General features: G+C 39.5%; 1 long non-coding RNA gene across 1 annotated transcript in view; it reads left to right on the top strand.

Annotated features, from left to right (window-relative positions):
• Positions 1 to 4,635: 4,635 nt before the first annotated feature.
• Positions 4,636 to 19,715, top strand: part of LOC136837217 (uncharacterized) — a 42,615-nt gene continuing 27,535 nt past the window's right edge. Inside the window, exon 1 of the long non-coding RNA XR_010852633.1 lies at positions 4,636 to 4,767. This is a non-coding gene — a long non-coding RNA (uncharacterized lncRNA). The remainder of the gene's footprint in view (positions 4,768 to 19,715) is intronic.

Here is a 19,715-nt window from a genome sequence, read left to right as displayed (position 1 = left end):
CATGACATAGTACCTCAGATGAGGCACACATTTACCCTATAAGGAAAACCTCATTTAAAGAATTCAGGTTATGTTTTTGTTTACAGTTATTGTATACTTGTAAGAATATTGTAACTTAGCTAGTTCATTGTCCTTTATGTTGTGTTATGGCAGTGTTCTAATAGGTTATGTCATAGAAGATACCATTGAATGTACGCCATTTGGCTAGGACTGAATATCATGATCATCAGAGGTAGCATGTAAATGTCCGTAAACACCTTTAAGTAGTGTTAGGAGTCTGTAGAAGTAAGTGATTAAAGCTCATATCCCATTCTATAGTCAGGTAGATCCTTAGCTAGTTGTATTGCAAGGGACAAATCTGTTCAGGGGAAAAGAGTAAAGTAATCAAGCCAATTGGCTTGGTTAGCACAGACCTTCACGCCTGAAAGCGAGTGAAGGCCTTTTTAAGGGGGGGAGCTATTATAAATATTACTCTGTTTGACCTTTCTTCCTTTATTTAGTAGAAATATATAAAAACAGAAAGGACCAAAGCTTTCTCTTTGTAAAGCAGTTTAGGGAGGGAAGCCAGAGAGCTGGCTTGTTTTCCAAAAACACCAACTGTCAGCTGTGGGTATAAAGTTTAGTTTAGGAGCCTATTCAACAGGGTAGGTTTGACCAGAACCACCTTTAGTTAGATTGTACCTTAAGCTGGCCATACACATACGTGACTGGTGCACTGATTTCATAGTGACTGGCACAAACCAGCCAGTCTAAATTTTACCATGTATGGGGGGCTATTGATGCCAGTCCTGTTTAGACTGGCCTGTCCCGTCATCCTTTCAGCATGTTGAAATGACTGTTGCATCTTGCATGGGCCGACTCCTTTTTACATGCTTTTATTTAACTTGACTGCTGTGTCTGTCTGTCTGTCTGCCTGTCTGGATCAAATCTTGTAACTCAATTTTCGACCTGTTCCCTTCGTCTAATGGACTTGAAATTTCCCTCTCCCCTCCCCCTTCCAAAGTGTTAATTTAGCTGTGTCCTTCCTCCCCTTCCCTCTTCCATCCCCTTCTTCCTCCCCTCGCCCTCCCCCTCCCCCAGTACATGATCAAGTGTTAATTTAGATGTGGCCTTCCTCTTCCCTCCCCTTCCCTCTTCCCTCCCCCTTCACTCTTCCATCCCCTTCCCCTTCCCCCTTCCAAAGCACACAATCAAGTGTTAATTTAGCTGTGTCACCCTCCCCTTCCTTCTTCCATCCCCTCCTCCTCCCCCTTCCGGAGCATACTATCAAGCATAATTTAGCTGTGTCCTCCCCCACCCCTTCCCACTTCCATACCCCTCCCTGACCCCTTCCCTTTCCGGAGCATACCTTGCTATCAAGTGTTAATTTAGCTGTGTCCTCCCTCACCCCTTCCCTCTTCCATACCCCTCCCTGTCCCCTTCCCCTTCCGGAGCATACAATCAAGTGTAATTTAGCTGTGTCCTCCCCACCCCCTTCCCTCTTCCATACCTCTCCCTGTCCCCTTCCCTTCAGACATACCTTACTATCAAGTGTTAAGCATGTCCTCCTCACCCCCTTCCCTCTTCCATACCCCTCCCTGTCCCCTTCCCCTTCAACATACAATCAAGTTAATTTAGCTGTGTCCTCCCCCCACCCTCCCTCTTCCACCTCTCCCTGTCCCCCCCTTCCATACCTTACTATCATTTAGCTGTGTCCTCCCTCACCCCCTTCCCTCTTCCATACCCCTCCCTGTCCCCTTCCCCTTCCGGAGCATACAATCAAGTGTAATTTAGCTGTGTCCTCCCCCACCCCTTCCCTCTTCCATACCTCTCCCTGTCCCCTTCCCCTTCCGGAGCATACCTTACTATCAAGTGTTAATTTAGCTGTGTCCTCCCACCTCCCATGCTCCTCTCCCTTCCCCCTTCCGGAGTATGCAGTCAAATGTTAATTTAGCTGTGTCCGCCTCCTCCTCCTCCCTCTTCCCTCTGTCATCCCCTCCCCTTCCCTCCCCCTCCCCAAGCACACGATCAAGTGTTAATTTAGCTGTGTCCTCCCCCTCACCTTCCAGCTTCCCTTCCCCTTCACTCTTCCATCCCCTTCCACTTCAACCTTCACTCCCCTTCCCTTTCCCTTCCCCCTCTTCTCCCCTCCCTATTCCCCTTCCCCTTCCCCTCCGGAGCACACCATCAAGTGTTAATTTAGCTGTCCTCCCCTTCCCTCTTCCATCCCCTTCCCTTCCCCTTCCATCCCCTTCCCTTCCCCCTTCCCCCTTCCCCTCCCTTTCCCTCACCTCCCACTTCCCCCTCCCCTGCCACCTTCCCTTTCCGTCCCTTCCATTCCCCTACCCCTTCCTCCTCCACCCCCTCCTGTTTCCCCTTCATCCCCTTCCCATTTTCCTTTGTAGGTAACTTAGATGATTGTCGTTTCAGATGACGATTAATGTATATGAAGACACGCAATTGCGATGACAGTTTATTATCAGATTTGAACTATCATTCCATTTGAAGAATATCACCAAGACCATCTCCTCGTATCTTACTGGGTTCATTTATTTTCTATATGCGTTGTTTACCAGCAGTAGTCAGTGGTGCTCCAGATGTTCCACAATTGGAGGAACATTCAGCCATTTTGTCAAGTTGCGGTTCTACAAAATAAAGAAAAAATCTATTTTTGCAAATGGAAACGTTTTAGAATATAATTTGATATAGAATATGATTTTGTGTTTATTCAAAGCTATGACATGTTCAATTCAATTTCTTGCATTTAACTTCCTAAAAATATTCAAAATAGATTTTATAAAAATAGATATCATATATCATATGATCAATATTTCTTATTTTATTCTGAATAAACAAACATTATATAAAATTTTACAAAAATAATTGAGTATAATTATGATGACCAGTTGTTATCTGCTCATCAGAGCATGAAAACTGGTCCTTGTAACATGACCTTGCCAAGTTTTACCTTTTATAATGACAGTTTAGCCAGAATATTGTCAATAAAAGAAAAATTACAAAGTACAGCGGCCATATAGGCGGCCATCTTGAATATCTCAAAATCCTCAAGGATGCTAGAGTGGCATCATTCAGATTTGAATTCAGCACCATCAAAATAGGGGAAATCAGTCAAAAAGCATTAGGCAGACCACAAAACAAGGCCGTGCAAAAATCTTAGTTTGGAACTTGGACTACTAAGACATTTCCAGCCTAAGTTAATGCCAAAAGTTTTGCTCATAAGAAAACATACTAACGCTTGAATCTCTTGACTTATCAGTCGACTTGCTTTCAGATTGTTATCAAACTGCTATGAGTGAACTCCCTTTTCACAGTTTTCATATATTTTGGTTCCCTGTACTTCAAAGATGTCACTGTCCTCAGTATTACCACCGTCATCTTCCAGAATTAAGAGTGTTATAACATCGACAAGAATTATCACTGCCAAATCTGCTCACCGTATAAAATTAACTAGTTTTATGATTTTAGAAAAAGGAAACAGAACAGCGCACTCACCCACCAAGAATTTAAACAGGATAACGTCATCTGCAGAATGTATTTCCCTGAATTGGGATGCTCTCAGTCATGTATTGTGATTTATACTCATCTTTCCGAACCCGTCTCGCGTCGCATCAAGGCGGAGCCATACACAAACAACGGACGTGGCCACAACGGCACGATAGTCCACCTAAAATTAATAAATGCTAAAAAAATTAATCGGCTCATCACCTAGACTTCATTGCCTGAATTATACTTAGACGGAAGGTGAATAACTATCGACTGTCATTTATATTTCAGATTGTTTTAAACCTAAAAGCAATATCGTCTGTGAACATGAACGTTGTCAGTTACTATGTAAGGATTATTCTTAATAGGGCTGCCCCAGGAGCAAGCAAGAACGCGTGTTGGGATAATCCAGCTTAATTAAACAAGTTTCTGTGATTTATATTTGGCTAATGAATCTCGAATAATGAGTTAGCAACAGTATTACGATTTTTTTTAGAGGGGAACAAGCCTAAAATAGAATACGAAAATCAAATGAAATTGTCAAATGGATTAGATGACAAAAACAATCAAGTTGTAAATATGTATTTCTTGTGTAAGTTCGCTGAAATTCGAAGATTTCAACGATATTAATTACTATTTAGTCAGATATTATTTCACACTGTTACTGGGCTTCTTTTTAGTTTGGTTTCTCCTTTAGAATGTCGTCTTCTTCATTTTTAATTTTCGGTTGTACAGTATATTCTAAAACGAAAACTACTGTAGTTTGCTTTAAGAATAGAGACGATCTTTTTCATAAACACAGTTATTTATTACATTTTTTATTTATTATTTTATCAGCCATTTTTTTTCAAAGTACTGTATTTTTATCAACTGCTTAAAGTAAAAATTAAAATTTTATATGTAAGTTCATGAAATAATAACCACACTACCATATATACCTTAGTTAACATAACGAATGGGCTTTCAATTAAAACCTCTCTTTTTTGAGCTATGCATTCCACTGAATCTGGTGGACAGATATTTCGAATGATTATCTATGGTATTTGTAAAAGCTCACGTGTCATCACAACTCCCAATACTGTGAAATGTATCAAGATTCACAAAAACAAAATCAACTGAAAATCTGAAATAGTTTTCAGTTACTCAGTACATTATTGGAACCTTGGAGTGGACACGGCACACGGCTGAAAGAGTCGCGCCACACGGACGTATAAGGTAGTTGTGTACGTCTTAGTTCCGTCATCGTTTCCGTAATTGCTGTAGTTCACTCCCCTTTATGCATACGTAAGTTAGTTTGAACTGTCTTACATGAGTTAAAGGAATGTTTCACTGCATATGTAATTATGAATATAGATAGGTTAGTCACTGATCAGCTTACTTTAGCCTATGCTGCAGGACACCTAAGGACTGTCCTCGAAACTCCCTAAAAGTCGGTATTTCGTGATCCAGTGGAAAACCTATGACACCAATAACATGTTCAGTATTTTTCTTTAGGACACCATAAGTACTAAACGTTTATATTTCCCTTCCCCTCTATGTGATAAAACTAAGTGCGGTGAGCAATAGTGTAATCAGGAGTCATTTGGCTAGGAGAAACCCAAAAACAAGTGTACTGTACGGAGCGTAGAGGAATTATAAAGTTTACACAAAAAATATATATATATTTAAAAGTTGCATGGTTTGTATAATCAGTATCAGGTATGTCGAGAAAAAAGGTGAGGGCTTAAATATATGATACATTTTCATTCTAAATTAAAATCCGATCTTGGTACTATTTTATCCTTATACCCGTCTTCAGTACTGGAGATTTTTGTTTTATTCTTAGATCTCCTTAATATGTATATTTACTGTTACCAATTATTTATTCTTGTATTAACATTCATACCTGCAGGGATGGTATTAAACATGGCTTTTGTAATACAGGGGCTAGTATTGAAGTTAAACTTTACCCCATAATCATATCAGACTGGTCATTTTGTATATCATGCATTTAGCCAGTGTTGGAGGCAAAAGGAAACCCGTGGGACACTCCAGTGCTTTATTACATGTCCAGTCAGTACAGAGGTGTGACTGCAAGTGAAGTGCTGACACGTGGGAACCAGGTATTTTGTGAGGGGTAGAGCAAAACTGAGTAAACTGCTATAATGAAAATGTCAAGAAATGCTTAAATCATAAGGTAATCAGTGCACGATGTGAGAAGGGCAATTACAGGAATGCATCCTAACCTAACCTAGCCTATGCCAGATGTACTTGATGTTGGGCTTATTCCTCAGTCAAATCGAACTGTGAGGACTGTAAAAGATGGGATACACCAAAAGCTACTGGGACCTACTTGACAGAAAGAAATAACTTTTCAACCTAACCTGATTTGGAGTAATGTTAATTATACCCGTAACCCAACTGCCCATTAGCCTGCCCCAACAGTCATAATTAACCTTAATTTGTTGATAATGATCTTCATTTGAATACTGGATAAGTAAAGGAGCTTAAATTATCAACATAAGTTTATAGATGCCACCCATATTCCACAAACGAGTTAGGCCGCTAGAATAGCAGTCTGATCTTATTTGCATAGTAACTCAAGATTTGTTGGTCTCTTATTGAGACTTATGATATCCTATAGAGGTGATGCTGATTGTAATAAATCATCCTTATGACTGATATCATTAAGTGAATGAGATAAATCTTTTTTTGACAGTTCTCATGTTTCAGTTGTTATGTCTATTACAAAAGTTCATTAATTCTTCAAATATCCTAAAAGTTCTTTTATTGAATATTGAAAATTATGTATATTATATATATATATATATATATATATATATATATATATATATATATATATATATATATATATATATATATATATATATACATATATACACACACACACACACACACACACACACATATATATATATATATATATATATATATATATATATATATATATATATATATATATATATATATATATATATATATATATATATATATATATATATATATATATATATATATATATATATATATATATATATATATATTATATATATATATACATATACATATACATATACATATACATATACATATACATATACATATACATATATATATATATATATATATATATATATATATATATATATATATATATATATATATATATATATATATATATATATATATATAATGTGTGTGTGTGTATGTGTGTGTGTGTAATATCTATCATAATACAATCCATAATGGCAAAGCCATGACTGAAGGCAAAACCCTGTAAATTGATGAAATGAAAGTGTACTGAAAAACCAAAACACTGGTATTTCGAGAGTATCGGATATAAAGCCAACAAACACTTATATGTATATATTTTGTGATATACTAAACAATAGAGCCACTTACCTGCGTTACCTGAAAATGATTTTTTTCAAATATTGATGTTTTATGTTTTAGGGTGTTAAGCGAATTGCTCTAAAGTAGAAAAAAAATAAACACTGCCGTACTGTACTGCCATGTGCCGGAAAACAAAGGTATTGTTTTAAGCTTTGGTTTGCTCAGTCAGAACATCTTACCAGCATACGTTGCTGGATGTTATATAGCATCTCCTGTTTTTTTGGTCCTTGATACCGACAGAAGAGATATCTTATTTTTTTCACTCATGCTATCCTCCAATGAATAAAACAGTAAGCATTAGAAAAATCGGGCAATTTATCTTGCCTCCTAGCCATTTTATTCCATGTTGGCTATACAAGAGAGCGAACATAAAGTAGGCTTATCTCGATGGCATTGCCTACCATTTTGAAATTGTGTGGTCTTTTCTGGAGGACAAAGTATTAAAGTTCTAAAGGGAGCAAGACGAGAAGATATGAAACCGTAATGTCAAAGTATATAGTAAGAATAGAAGTTTAAGATACAATGAATCAACTTTGTATCAATTGTTATTAATTATATATTGTACATATTATAGAAGTAGTTGATTATTTGTCGGGAGTACACTAATACCAGAGACAGTCAAAGACTGTACTAGTTGGTCAAGCTGACAATGTCACCATATGTATGCACAGCAACGTTCTCATGTAACTACACACTGTTTGGAGAACTCTTGGCCCAGACAGCAAGAAGAAGTGGCACAAGTCAAAATTATATAGTAAGAAAACCCTCAGGTTTCAAAGTCACAAAAACTTAAGACTTGTCTAAACTAACCTAAGGTGCTCAATGTGTAGATCCCTGGACCCCCTCCCATTTACCCTATACATTATAATAACAGTGATGTTCACATTAAGTGGAGGTTATATGGCAAGTGTTAAAGCATTTCTGCAAATATAGGTATTAACAAATTTAATTTAGAGTTCAATTATGAATATGAATGCGAGGTGAAGAATAAGGAGATTTAAAGCTTTGCCAAAAAGTGACTAGCCTAATACATGCAACATTGGTTCACACTCACCAGATTGCAACACCAGTTTCAGTAGCCATAAATCAGTCAATCATACTCACCATTTGTGAACCTGTATCATATGTAATAGGTAAGATATAACTTAGAGGTAGCAAAAGAGACATAAAAAAAACTAAATGGGACTTCAAAACTTATAGGAATTCTTACTGCATTATCCATTAAACCTTTCTTTAATGGCTTTATTTTTACTCTCCATAAGGAAAATAACTCACACTCATCATCACAACCATTGGTATTATTTAATTTGGTGATTGTAAGAAGTGAACTTATTGTAATAAGTATTTTGGAGGGTTAATCAAGTGTATTTAGTCTTTGCTTGTACTCAAATAGGAAATGAGGCCATCTACGAAAGAAAGACCAACTGTTTTTGTCGGAGTAGGTAATACATGATACTCATGTTGCTGCTGCATACCACTCATGGGTTCCCATAGTTATGACAGTTTGTTCTGCCAGTAGATGGGAGCGGGTTAATGAGGCTTTTCTTAGTAACATTCACTTCAGGGTGTGCTGTCCCTGCCTACGTGAGTTAGGGTAGAAGAGACTCTTTAGCCTTGGCAGGCAACTCTTCCAGGAGGAGGACACTGAAAACGAACCATTGGGTAGAAGGGACTCTTTAGCCTTGGCAGGCAACTCTTCCAGGAGGATTACACTCTGAAATCGAACCATTGGGTAGAAGGAACTCTTTAGCCTTGGTAAGCAACCCTTCTAAGAAAAGGCTACTATAAATACAAACCTTTTTTTCCAACCTTGGACCGTGCCATAACCATTGTTCTGTGGCCTTCCATGGTCTTGGGTTTAGGTTCCCTTGCCTGAGGGTACAATCAGGCATTTATCCTCTTTTTCAATCACTTTGATGTTTTTTCAAGAAGTATGTTGGACAGTCTGATGAAAAGCAACGTTTGTTTGGTGGATTATCAGGAAAGTGCCTTTGTCTTTACTTTATCTTTTCCTTCTAAGTGTTTTATTTCTAAATCCATCCAGACTCTCCTTCCCAGTTGTTGTGGCAAACCTGGCGGATTTCTTTTGCTTTATGAGGTGTGCCGTCCCCAACTTGTTAACCAGTTGCTTCTGGCATTTTTTCAATGACGTATGGTGACGTTTATTTATACTCTCAACAGAATTTTTGTAAATCATGTAAATGCTGTTGTTCTTGATGGTATTGTTGTTTATTGTTCTATTGATTTTTACAGTACTGTTATTGCTATGAGTCTATTTATAAGTTTTAATACTGATTTTATGTTGTTAATTTTAATTCAGGAGACGTTGAGCTGAACCCTGGGCCTGTTACTCATTAGAGTAAAAAAAAATGAAAAGTACTCTATTCAAATATCCATGGCTAAGGTCAAATTTTCTTGATCTCCAGAGTTGTGCCAGTAACTGTGATTCGGAGTTTTTGTCTGAGACTCTTGTAAGTAGTAACAAATCAAAGGTTAAGTTTTTAATTCCAGGGTTTGATGACCCTGATTTTATTTATTGTCATAACATCCCACATGCACAAGGTATGGCCATATACACTCAGTCTGAGACCTATTTATCGTCAGAAAAATTTGGAGCGTAGTGCCACGAAGTTTTTGTTTAAAATTTTCAGTAAGTTCTACGATGTTTACATATTTGCTGTTTACCACAATCTATATTATATATGACTGTCTTTTGGAAAGGATTAGTATGGCTCAGTCACAGGATTCAAATGCTTCAGTCATTATTTGTGAAGACTGTAATGCAAAGCTCAGTGAGTGGCTCAATTCAAATTCGACAGATCAACATGGCCGGTCTTCTCTTGAGCTCTGGTATCCTCCAGTTTTGTCCAGCTAATTGAAGAACCCCCACACATTTCTGGTAATAGATTAGACCTCATATTCACAAATGTTCCAGCTACTTTGGAGTCAAAGGGCTGTGAATATATACACACTTCTGATCATTGCATCATTGAGATGGACATATCTGTCAATCAGTATTTTTATATAAGTAACTTACCCAGTAATTACTTAGATAAGAGTTTCTACTCAAATGGCAGCTTAAATTTTGAAATTCATGGTAGCGATTCTTTTGTTTTCGTGTAGGTGACAAGACCCGCCCACTTTCGGGATGAGAGAGAGGGACAACTAAGCCAATGGACCAATTTGTTTCTGCTGCTGGTATCGTTCACACATTGTGTGACTAAGCAGCTTGGTTTTGACCATTGTGTTTTTTCTCATCCAGTGAAGTATTCTTTGTATGGTAGCCTTTTGGCATTGTTTTTTCTTGATTGGTTTTTTGTTATTGATTATGACATTTTAACTAGTTAGTATGTTAGACACTAGCTCTTCCAGTTTTCAGTATTGCAGCAATGACTGCAATACCTGGTTGACAAAAGTTGCCTATGACTCTCATACCCTGTGCACAAATTGCAAAGGCAAGTTTGTGCCATTGATTTGACACGTGATGAGTGCAGGGATTGGGACGAACATAAATGGAAGACTTTGACTTCTCATTTGAATAAATTGGAGAGAGATAGCAAGAGGGAGACAGAGGCCAAAGCTGGGGAGAAATTAGCTAGTCAGATGACTCCTAGATCTAACGATCTAGTTATTCCTGCTATATCTCATCTTGTTGTTCCTGTTTCCCCTGTATCAGTAAATACTCCTAGACCATCTACTCCTGCTTCTGATTTTCACACTTCTGAGCCTGATCGCTTCACCAGCATGGAAAATAAATTTGAACAGAGAATTAATATGGTGGTAGGTATTGTGGCCCAATTAGGGGCATCGGTGCATGTACTTATGGATAAGTTTGACAAGAAAAGTGAAAGTGAAGTGTTAGTGGAGGAGGTGGCTGTTCGTCCTGCTGATCCTCCTAGGCATCGGCCACTGCCTTACCCCCTGAACCAGGGAGGAAGCATACCGTTAGCCCATGGGAGGTCAGTGGGGTCTTCCCAAGAGCAGTCACCCCCTCGGACCAACAGGTTGCATCCCAGCTTGCGTCAAGAGACAGCCACTGGAAAGGCATCTCGGACATGCATTAGCTCTCGTCTAGTTCGGGAGATTCTTTGCCGTACCATAAGCATCAATGGCTCTTTCCCGACAAGTCTCATCCCTTGAAGCGGTGTTCTTCTTCCAAGGATCTAGCTCCTTGACTCCCCAGCAAAAGGTTAAGGAAGCCTCCTCTTAGTCCTCAATCCTCTTGCAGTAAGCGGAACAGCCCTGAACGTTTCTCCTCTCCTGGATGCTAGGAACAAGCTTTGAGTCACTCCTCTTCATCTATGAAGCATCTTCTTTCTGATTCCAAGCCCCCACTTCTAGTGTACAATGAAGTTCTTTGTTTAAGCACCCAGATTCAAGCGAGGACCCAGTAGCGACCGAGTGCAGTATATTACTTGAACACCTGCCTTCAATTAATTGCCCTGAATCGGCTAAGCTTCCTGCAGAGCTTAAGCCTCCTGAAGCACATGAACTGCCCGTAGCGCTCGAACTGCCTGTAGCGCCAAAACTGCCTGTAGCTCCCAAACTGCCTGTACCGCACAAACCATCTGCAGTGCCTGAGCGCCCTACAGCGCCCGATTTCCCTGACGCTGCCGCTTGTGTTAGAGCTCCGACTCATCATAGTGCATCGTCTCCTCCTCCTGCTGCCAGTGCTTCGGGGGAACCAACCAGTGTTTTGATGCCGGCTTCTAAGCTTCAAGCGCCAGCTTTGTCTAGTTCAGCGACGAATTGTCATCCCGCTTCAAGTTTGGATTCAGCTAAGTTGGATAACATTCTTCAGCTTCACAGACCATCCACTGCTAAGGCACCTCCATCGGATGTCCCCTTGTCTCTGGTTTTATCTGAAAAAGAGGATTTAGATCAAGATTCTCCACTGAATCCTTATGCTTCACTTATGAAGTTTTGACACCAGAATTTCTCCGAATTCCTCTTGCCTGCAACTCCCTCATCCCTGGCTTCATCTTTCATGATGAGTAGTCAGCCTTTGGACACTGCTGGACTACCCAAGTTGGTTCTCTCGTCCTCATCCAAGAAGGCTCTTAGTGAAGTGGAGAACTGGCTTTCCGAGAAGATAGAACAGGGGAAGGCTTGCTTTAGTGTCCCTCCTTCTCGTCTTTCTAGGTTTCGCTACATGTTGTATGTTACTGGGAAAACTCCTTCCCTGGGAGTGGCTGCCTCCTACCAGGGGGTCTTCTCTGGTCTCATTGACGCAGGCCGTAGATCCATGCTATAATCAGCGAAGGTCTTCTTTTCGACATGAGATAGACCACCTCCTGAAAAGTCTTTTTAAGACTTTTGAAGTATTAAGTTTCATGGACTGGTGTTTAGGTGCTCTTGCCAAGAAAGTTCAAGAGCCATTGCTTCCACCTGATTACTCATTGGAACTTTTGGGTTTCTCTCCTGTTTGGACAAAGCAGTTAGGGACAGTTCACAGGAGATTGCTTTGCTTTACACAATGGGCATGCTCAAGAAAAGGGAACTTTGGGTTTCCTTTACGTCTAAAGGTGTTACTTTGTCCCAAAAGTCAGTGCTTTTATTTTTCCCGCTAGACGAACATCATCTTTTGCCAAGGACAACCATTAGCAAGATTATTTCTAGCCTTCATAAGAAGTCCACACAGGATCTCTTAACACAGTCGACGAAGTGACAGAGATTGGTCCACAGTACCCACCAGGACTTCCTCTCCTCTGCTTTCTAGGCCCTTTTGGTTGGGGGGAGGGGGGGGAGACAGAGATCTCAATCTGGGCCCAGAGGATCCGTTAGGTTCACACACCGAGCCATCAAGAAATCATCAACTAAATCTTCAACCAGCAAGTGAGACCTCAGTCCTCCATGCCCTAGTGGGTGTGAGGCTGCTCCTCTTCTAGGGGAGATGGAGTTCAAGAGGGGCAGGTCAGTGGGTAGTCAAAATACTCAAGGAGCGTTATTCTATCCCCCTCAGGAAGAGGCCTCCCTTGACCACTACTCCCACTGCATTGACGGCTTATTCCGATGGCTTGGAGAGGTATTTGGCCCTCTCAGAGGAGGTTTCCTCTCTCATCAGCAAGAAGGCCATAGAATTAGTTAGGAACACCAAGTCCATGGGGTGTTACAATTGACTCTTCGTAGTGCCCAAGTCTTCAGGGGATGGAGCACAGTGCTAGACGTGAGTGCTTTGAATGCCTTCGTAGAGAAGACAAAATTCAAAATGGAAACAACACAATCGGTTCTTACTCCCATCTGTCAGGGATTGGATGATCTCCGTAGACATGCAAGATGCATATTTTCATATCCCTATTCACGAATACTGTTCTTCAGTGTGGATGTCTGCTTCTGCCAGAAATTTATCTCTTTTAGATAGAGTGGTTCATGGTGGTAGGTTTCTGTCTCCTAATAGTAGCAGTTATGACTTGGACCATCGATGGATGGTCTCTTGTTTGTCACTTTTCCTTAAGTTGTATTTCAACAGAGAGATTTCACATTCACAATTGATCCCTGATTCCCGTTATCTGTCGAGAGCAACTAGATTCTCTGAACAGCAGCACCAGTATGCAGTAAATGTGTCTCACTGTCAAACTTCTCAGTTCCAGAGGTCCTTTATTCCTCATCATTGGACTGTGGAACAGCCTCCCAGAGGATGTTGTGCAATTGTAACTTCAGAGATTCAAGCAAAAATACGATGCATTACTACTGTAATACTATTCTTTTTCCATTTAGATACATTTTATCTATTTATATGTTTTTTTAATTAATTTTTTTCTTTTTATTGAGTGGTATCCCTTCTTTCTGTATTTCCCTTTACTTCTTCCTAATGAACACCATATTCTTTGGAAGCTTGAATTTCAAGTCAATGGCCCCTGTGGGCTTGTTCCTTATGAACAGGTTTCATCTACTGAATAATAATAATAATAATAATAATAATAATAATAATAATAATAATAATAATAATAATAATAATAAAATACTTACCAGCATTGGAACTTTTGCAGTTGCTACTGGGCTATTCTTGGCTGCACAACAGAATAATATAAACTGGCTGCCAGTACAGTAGTACAAACATGAGAGAAATGGAAAGGATGGGAGTACAAACATGAATTATTACTGCAAGGCGCATTTATGCTCAGTTATCAATTAACGTTTACTTAAATAATAACAATAAGTCACGAATTATTTATAACCATGGGCACACGTGAGTAAACAATAAAGAAGAATATATTATTATTTGACAGTGCTGTAAAAGGTGAAATTCCTTTGTCTTGTCGCACGTGGAGGATCCAGGTGACGAACGAAAGGGCAAGCTCAGATTTTTCCTATGTCACAAATGATAAAGGCATCTCTCTGAAAGAGAGGTGTTAAATTAACTATAAGACTAGCATGAATTAAACCCCTAATGATAGGCCATCAAGCGATCCTAACTCACTGCAATATCATGCCCGAATGCTTAAAGATTGCTCCAACCACTTGGATGGGCACAGTGCAGCACAGCTAGTTAAAAGACACTTTATTATAACTTTTCTTAATCTGGAAATTAATTAAGCATGTAAACGGCGGGTGGCTTTGGCGTAGAAAAGTTGTATGGAGACCAAGGTGGGACACAGTGACAGAGAGTGAGATACACGTGAGGAGACCACAGGGGAATTAGGGAAGGTTTCTTGATAAAAGTAAAGAAAATAGAGTATAGTCAAAGGAAAATAGGCAACAAATTCCACAAGATGGCGGCTGCTGTGACTGTTACTCCCATTAGCCTAAAAAAATACAGAGATATTGGGGGGGTTACTGAGAGAGAGATATGCTGGGTTGGATGCCATTGCACTCCATTTGAACTGGTCAGCCACTGTACGTGGATTCGATTACCAGATTAAGTCCAGTGGCCCACAAGACAGTCAAGTAGCTGGATGATTTACAGTCTGCTGGTGACAAGTAGTGACTGTTGATTTGTGTCTCAGCAATAAGCTTTTCATGCCATGCTTTCATTGCGATCTTGGGCTAAGGCGTGTTGTCATCTAGCGTAACAGTAGCCAAAACTACTTGGGTTATTACTCAGTGAAGTAAGGAATAGTAGATAATAACGTGAGTAATAACCAATGTGGAAGATGAAAGATTGCTAGCTTATGCAATGTTTTTTGTCTTCTGACATCAGATACTCCTGCCTTGGCTAACTTAACAGCTTTACAAATTGTGGGCTAGATTTTATACTTAAAGCCAAATAAGTCTTTACTAAAAGTATGTTTTCTTCCCTTAAGAACCTGGGTAGTAATAACTGTATTTTCATTGTGCAAATACGAAAGTATTTTGGAGTTAAAGTCTTATCCCCGTTTTTGTTTTTCTGGTAGTCTAAATAAATTGGCAATTTTTGTCCACTGGCAATAAATTTGCTGGTTTTCATAAGTGGTCTGCCATCAGTGCACCTCATGCAGTGTACTGTAGGCATTACTTAAGGTTCTTTGTAGCGTCCCTTCAGCTGCTAGCTGTAGCCCCTTTCATTCCTTTTAATGTATCATCCACTTCTCTTTCTCACCTTATTTTCCACCCTCTCCTAACAATTGTTTCATGGTGCAATTGCGAGGTTTTCCTCCTGTTACACCTATAAAACCTTTCTACTCTCAATTTCCCTTTGTGCAGAATGACCTCATTGGTCCCAGCGCCTGGCCTTTGGCCAAAATTCTATATTCCATTTATAAGTGGTCTACTGCATCGTGTAGTTATTGTCAGGCTAGTTGATGTCCCCTAATATTAATGGAAATATTGTGATATTTACTTTGTGCCGTTACTCTAAAAATTTGCAGCATAATAAACTATTGAGATCATTGGGATGCCTATTTATTTTTGTGTTCCAGCAAGCAATTGTAATCTCTGCTGCTTGAAAGGCTAATTAAAATGTGAAATTGTGACTGTTTTACATTGGGAAAACTTTGTGGCTAAATTTAGGTGTAATTTTTTTAATGGTTACTATATCCTCATTGTAATTTAGTATAGTACACAAAGGGTCTTTGAATTTTTTTTTTTATCCATGAGTTCTTATGACAGGTAATTTGCATCCTGTCTATTATCATTTAAAGTTGCTTCTTCTGTACTACTAGTTTGTCCATGGTAGCTTTGAGCATACTACCAGTTTGACCATTGTTTTTCCTGCCTTACTAACAAATAAGCCATGAAATAAGTTTGTTCGTACAGGAGTACAAACATTTTTACTATATTGGAGTATCCCTGGCAGTCACTGGAAAATGATTGTTTAAATCTTAGGAGCAACCAAGTAAATAGCTGCAGGTAGGTTGGCTTACTTTTACTTCAGCCATCATAGAGGGAAGATGTCTTTGGTACAGGGAATCCATTTTCCCGTAATCTTTGGAAGTATGTGTTCCTGTTGGATGAACTTTGAATTGCCTGAATTCTTTTATCTGGGAATTTCTTATGGACTACTATTGAACTCTAGTGCATTGAATGTTAAGTGTAAGGAGCAAAGAGAAAGGTGAAAAAGTGTAAGCATGCTCTTTTACCCCTTCATCTTCTCCTTCAGCCATCCTCCTCCTACTTTTCTTCTTTAGCCACATCCTCTTCCTCCATCTGCACCCTTTCTTCTTCACCCACTCCATCTTTGGACAAGTGGAAACCAACAAATACTCACCACGTAAGTCTCCTAAATCTTTTCTTGATTAATTTTCCTAAAAGAGATATGATAGACCCCAGTCATGTAACTGAATTGGACTCTTTGGAAAAGGTGGATTAGGTAGTTCATAAGTTTGCTTGCACCTCTGCATCTACTGACCTCAGCAGAGGGGTACTGTCGTATAGTCTCCTGTTTCCAGTTCCCTGGTCGTGGGTTTTGGTATTTCCAGTTCTCTGAAATCTGTTTGGAGTCCATAGGCTCTTAAATTAACATGTATGCAGGTCTCCCATTTGGCATGATGCTCAGGATTACAAGTGACAGGTTGACGGTGCACTTTAATGAGTCTTGCTCATCTACCAGTGCACATGCACCTGGTAGTGTTCATTATTGCACTCTTAGGGCCAATACCAGTTCCATTAAGTTCTGTTATGCTACTGGGTGAAGGGCTGTTTATGAATGTGCTGGTTACATTGGTCTGCAACATCTTCCATTCGCAGTCATGAGCTGGGTTGATGTCTTTGCCCACTTATTTTAGTAGGGGGCCTATCTCAGCCTGTTAGGGACCCATTAGGACCAGAGTGTCTTACACCTGCAGAGTCATGCAGCTGAGAGATCACTGAGCTTGCTTGTGAATGCAGTGACATCAAGGACGCTTCCCTTTGTAATGGATAGTGCCATTTCAGTCACTAGCTGCTCTCACTTCTAGACCTTTGCTCTCCTTCTTCAGTTGTTTGTATGGAAGCTTAAGTTTGTGTGAACTGCAAGTACATTGCATGTTACCTGAATTGGGAGTAATCAGTAACTTGGAAAATATAAATATCTAGGTTTTCAGAATGAAGGACTTTGGAATATAATTTACTAACTTACTGTAAAGTATTGTAATAATAAAGGGATATGTTATGAATTATTTTTTCCCCAGAACTCATACTAACTGTTTTTAGGGTTGTATTAGTTTTTATTTTCTGAAATCTGGTTTTACATAAGTAACTTACCCAGTAATTACTTAGCTAACAATTTGTTGCCTCGGCAGCTCGAAAATAAAAAAAAATTCACAGGTAATCTTCACAGATTTAGTGCAGGTGACTGGTCCCGCCCACTAACGGGAATACCAAGCCCGATTGTTGAAGGCAGCTGTGCTCTTAAATTCGCTGGTCAGAGACTGGATTTAGGTGAAGGATTATTGCTGATTTCGGGTATCCTTCAAGCTTTCAACTTTCAGGACAGTATTTTATTGTTTTGTTATTAATGGGCCTGACTCAAGTTTTTCATATTTCACTGCAGTAGCAAATTCACAATCAAATTGTTTAACTACCTGTAGCATAGTTTACTGCGCTACGACCCTTACAGGTTAACGTAATAATGTATACATTGCATTAGTTGCCGAACTAATTCTTACATTTGAGACATGTTACAAGTGTGTAACGTAATAATGTAAACATCGTGTTAGTTGCCTTTTCCGAATAGAGTAACAACATATTTTTGTATTCTCTACCTGGCCAATATTTTTTTTGGTAGTGAACACATATCTGAGAGTTTCAGTTAAGTTCTAATAGATTTGAGCGAACTTTATCAGTAAAGGTCAACTTTCCTTTCCTGAAAAGCATAGAATCTTAAATTTTGCATTTGTTACATTGTTTACAGATTAGCGTAACAAAGGTAGAATTTGTGTTCTCTACCAAACCAATACTTTTGGTATTGAAATGTATTTCTACAAGTATCATAATGTTTGATAGGAATTGAAATATGTTTGTGTAATGGTACTCTGGGTACTTTAACTAGTGTCGGTAAAGGTTAACATTCCTTGTCCAAGTAGCATAATAAATATAACATTGTATTCGCTAACAGACTGATTTTTTTGATAATGAAATGCATATCTGCAGGTCTCAATAATGTTTATTGGTAATTAAGATATGTTTGTATGATGGCACTCTGTGTACTTCTATTATGGTCGGTAAAGGTTAAGTGCCTTTTCCAAGTAGTGTACTAAACGTTGATATTGTGTTCACCTCTGGACATATATTTTCAGTAATGATATGCATAGCCTATCTGCAATTCTCAACAGCATCTGATAGAATCTGAGATATGTCTGTATAATGGTACCCTGTGTACTTCAACTCTTTTTGGTAAATGATTAATTGAACATCATATTACACTTTCCCTTGCAGAGATCTGGAAGTGGAAGGGCAGTACGTAGTGGGTAGAGAATTGTGCTTATTTTTACTTGCTTTTTTGAGGAGAGTAGCCATTCTCAACACCCGGGAACTGTGCTACGATCGCCCAGACTGTTCACCAACCTTTGAGCTCTTAGCTCCTGAGCTACTAGCTCTCCTGGCACCAACTGCCTCCCTGCAGCAAGTTTCTTTCCTTCTACTGGTCCTCATGAATTTTTTCCACTTGCTCCCCCACCTGGCTTCCTTGCTTCCTTGCTTCCTTCCCATGCCATTGCCAGTCTTGTTTTTGGGTTAACAGATGTTAACCTTATAATAGTGAAGTGTTGTGCAGTGGGGAGGTGTCTACTCGTCCCTCGATTCTCCTAGACAAAGGTCCCTGTCATACTACCTTAAACCAAGGGGGAGACATACTGGAAGTCCAAGGGAGGTCGGGGGGTTTACACACAGGTAGTTGCCCCCTCATTCGAGCCTGTTGCCAGTCCCAGGTATCAACAGACAGCCACTGGAAAGGCGTCTTACTGGATGTTTAGTGGAGGATGTGGCTATCCGGCCCTGTCACCTCTCCTGAACCCTGTCCCTGTCAGACCTTACCTTACCTTACAGACCTTACAGTTCGTTCGGGTTGCCCCAGGTCCCTCAGTGTGAGGCACCTCTGATGTCTACCAGAGAATTGCTAATGCATCTTCCGGTATATTTTGCATCTTCCAATCTTGGATGGTCTGGGATGCATCTTATATATTTGTCAAGCTTATTCTTAAACACATCTACGCTCACTCCTGATATGTTCCTCAGATGAGCTGGTAGCGCATTGAATAGACGCTGCATTATCGATGCTGGTGTGTGGTGGATTAATGTCCTGTGTGCTTTCCTTAGTTTTCCTGGTATAGTTTTGGGCACTATTAATCTACCTCTGCTTGCTCTTTCTGATATTTTTAGCTCCATGATGTTTTCGGTAATTCCTTCTATCTGTTTCCATGCCTGGATTATCATGTAGCATTCTCTTCTCCTTTCAAGACTATATAAATTTAAAAATTGTAGTCTTTCCCAGTAGTCAAGGTCCT

This window comes from Macrobrachium rosenbergii, chromosome 58, assembly GCF_040412425.1.
Source record: "Macrobrachium rosenbergii isolate ZJJX-2024 chromosome 58, ASM4041242v1, whole genome shotgun sequence".
NCBI lineage: Eukaryota > Metazoa > Arthropoda > Malacostraca > Decapoda > Palaemonidae > Macrobrachium > Macrobrachium rosenbergii.
The sequence above is the reverse complement of the archived record's forward strand: the minus strand, read 5'-3'. Positions and strand labels throughout refer to the sequence as shown.